Consider the following 3,877-nt stretch of genomic DNA (forward strand, 5'->3'; position numbering starts at 1 on the left):
CCCGTTGAAGGCTGGGGGTTGGCCAAAAATCCTAAAGTCAACACCTAACACGTGTCGCCGGGTAGGCTATTCCCGTAACAATGGCGAAGTCTATATATTCGACATCATAGCATCTCTTAGCGTAACGTTACATGCAGAACGGATTTAGACAATCCGCATGCTAGCCCGATTCAAACGGTAATCGGTAAAGGCTTATCAAACCCGTTGAGGGCTGAGGGTTTGCCAAAAATCCTAAAAGTATTATGGTCAATCATTTCAAACGGAATGAGGAATCATAATAAAGATAGAGAAAAAAAAACCAGTTCCACTAAGAGAATCAAAAGTCAAAGTATTCAGCAAATGAAATCATACATCAAGCCCATGGCTAAAAATCTGCTGACTAAACTTAGACAACTTCTCATCATAAGCTTGCCTAAGCTCTCATAAGCTTGCCTAAGCTCATCCTGCAACTCAGCTCTGATGGACTCTTCAGTGGAGGCTAAAGTCTTCAAAGCAATCTCCTCCATCTCAACCAACTTCTGCTTCAGGGATTTCAACTCATCAGATAAAGTAGTGTGGGCTTGCTGATCCTGTATCTTCGTCATCTGAAGAATACTCAAAGTCTCCTCTTTCTCACGGAGTTCTCTTCGGAGCTGGTCTATCTGGGTCTCACAAGAGGCAATAGAAAAATCAAGCTCGCCCAGTGAAGATAATCTAATAGCAAGGTTAGCCTCAACTCGGTCTATCCGGTCCCGCTGCACCTGAATCTCGAGCTCAGAAAAATCCGAGTATCGCGCCATGTCTGTAAGCGAGCATCCAAATGGGCAGCAATGAATGAAGAAGCACCTGCATCCCGGAGCTCACGAAACATCTGAAGCTCGTGCTCTAGACAACCAAGGTCATCAACTATAGCCTTCGCCAGATCCGGGTATCCTGCATCCCTTATTGAATTTACTCTAGAATCAAGGAAAGGTTTAAACTAGTGAAGGGAAAGTCCGCCGTGGAAGAGTTTGCCGATCATTGCATTCATGAAGGAGAAGAAGGAGCGGACTTCTATGCAGATGACGATTTTCTCTGGGTCGCTGTCTGATAATAACTCCTTCACAAGGACATGAACCTGAGAAGAAAGCCCTACACAAAAAGGAAAAAATCCGTCAAAATCCTGGATGAGGAAATAAATAACATTTCTCAGTTGCTCAATTTATACCTTCTTCCCCTTGAGTCACTGGGGGTAGTGGAGGTGTAACTGCTGTGGGTGTATCAACTGGTGTAGTTGGTCTCACAGTCGGCTCAACAGGATCAGTCTCAACAAAAGCTCCTATCAAATACAAAATGGAATTCTCAGATGCATCACATTATAGCTGTGTAGGCATATAAAATTGCTTATAGGTCCCTTAGCATAGCTCGGCACAAACCGACGAACCAATGAGGCGACGAGGTTGACGAATCGCACGCAAGCAACGGAATACATCCATTCGAGCGTGGAATTAAGCCAACAGTTCGGGGAATCAACGAGTCATTCAAACAAGAGCGGACTCGGACGAATCACGATCGAATCAAGATCGGTTTCAGACTCGAACTCAGAAGTGGATTTACTGCCAAATCAGGAATCCGACTTACTGCCAAATCAGATCAACGAACCAGAGTCTGAATCAACCAAATCACGGACAAAACGAATACAAAACCGGACAAAAACCCACAAACACCCAAAATACCCCTGAGGGCGACCTCGGCCCGAAAAAACCGAGCCAACTTCAAGGGGTGCTCGGCCCCAAGCCGAGCCCACCCCTGAGGTTCCTGGTCTCGTGGGCCCCCGATGGCCACCTCAAGGGCTGGCCTCGGCCCCGCATGCCCGAGGCCCCCCAAGGGTGGCTTCCGCATGAAGTTTCGAGCCACCCTAAGGGGTGGCCCGGCCCAAACTTGTGCCGGGCCACTCCTTCAAAGCCCAAGATCCTATACCTGGGCACAGATCTGTGGTGCCTATAACTAGGCATGGGTTTGTTCCATTTTTCAAATAGGTCTTGATTTTTTTTTTGGAGCGAAGCCCCTGCTGGATTGAAGAGCTTTCAGAAACTTAAAAAGAATTCCCCAAAGGCTATTGACTTTCGAGGACTTGTTCATTCCAGATCTTGGGTGCTCGCGCGATCAGTCAACGCCCCCAATAAGGCAAAGAGTTCGAAGAGGAACGTGGGGAATCTCTTCGAATGAAATATACGTTACGCCAGGCCATACTCCGATCAAAAAGCGTTTGGCCCTTATGATTCCCGAGAAAAAGGCTACTATTTCCTTGGCGAAATAGACCTGTCCGCTAACTTATTTCCTTGGTGAAATAATACCGTCGACTGCGTAAGATCCCCGATCGTAGCATTCGGCGCGGTTTGGTCCAACGATAACATCCCCGGCGCAGGCGAAGAACCCCGACCAAGCCGAGTGATCCGCGAAAACAGGATACTCGCGGATTGTGTTTCGACAAAAACAAAGGATAAAAAGCTTTGTAATTTTCTCTTTATTTTTTTTTGAATTTCCAATTGTAATCCGAATTCTTATAAAAAGAGCGGATCTTTTGTAACTTCAAACCAATTGTATATTAAGATGCAAATGGTAAATCCAAATAATGAAGAAAAGATATTGATTTTCAACCGTAAAACAAATTCTGGCGACCACAAGTTGAACCCGCTCGATCTCGCCTGCGAAGATCCGTCAGCGTCGCAGGCCACCGGCATCTCCAATCCCGGCTCGTGAGGAAGGTTGAATACGAGTTCGGACACAGCAGAATTTCGAGGAATACTGTCGTCCGAGGCCGGAATCCAACCTCGCCCCGCCGAAATTGTTCCACAAAGTGCGATTATCCCTACTTACCAGGAAGAAAAAACTCGTTGGTAAATGAAACGTTGAAAAACACCAAACCGAAGAATCTCTCCGCCCCCGCTGGCATGCCCAAAAGCCCGCATCGGGCGAGGATGTTCCCTCCAAAATCCCAACCAGGTCCCGGAGCGCTCTTGGCCAACTCTTCTCTGCCGCAGCAGGGGCGTGGTGACATCTCCCTCTGAAGAGAGGCCCCTGCCAGGCAATCGTTCAACGCCGTTGCGAAACCCAATTCGCCCAAAGGCCCCCGCATTCGAGTCGCAAGTTGACGGGGATCCACTACAATGCGGATTGAAGAACCAAAAAGAGGCAAACAAGCCCGTCCAACGATCAACTGAATGTGGTTCCTCCCAAACGCCAACAATGAAATGGCTATTCCCGTGTCCAAACGAACCGATCCAAACGCTGGAGGAAGCGCAGTACCAAACGCAGCGCACGTATCAAACGCAGGCAACGGGCCCCCAAAGGCCTGAAAAGCCCGTATTGGAAGTTGGGCAAAGAAAAAAGTTGGCCCCCAGAGAAGCCGCCGTCAACAGAATCAGCAAAGTTTTAAGGCCGAAGGTCTGAAGCCGGCGGTTCTCCAGACCTAAGAAAGAGTCAACATTGCAGCCCGTTCCGAAAGTGTCAACTTCCAGCGGAATTCAATAACCAACCGCCGATGATTTCTCCCACCAAACCTGCTCCGGGAGACTCCCCTGCAGGACCATCCCCCAGAAAAGGAAGTCAGTCCCTTGGGAGCGCTTGGGTCCCACTTTCCCGAGGAGCCCGAAGCGAAAGCTCCCCAATCCAAGGAACGTTTCTTTGGGCCCCCGACTACCGGAAACCCAGACGAACTCAACATGATGGGGGGTTGCCCCCGGCAACCCTCAACATGACAAAGAAATCATATAAGCACCCCTAAAGCGCACTACCTCTTGCGTATTGAAGTCCCAGGAGCCCCGTGTGGAAAGAATCGCGCCAAAAGGCCGCGTTTCCGAGGCGCTCGTGACTCGCCTCGAGAAGTCCCGAGAGAACGGGCTAAATGTCCGCTCTC

Source organism: Asparagus officinalis, chromosome 10 (assembly GCF_001876935.1).
Source record: "Asparagus officinalis chromosome 10, Aspof.V1, whole genome shotgun sequence".
NCBI classification, from domain to species: domain Eukaryota; kingdom Viridiplantae; phylum Streptophyta; class Magnoliopsida; order Asparagales; family Asparagaceae; genus Asparagus; species Asparagus officinalis.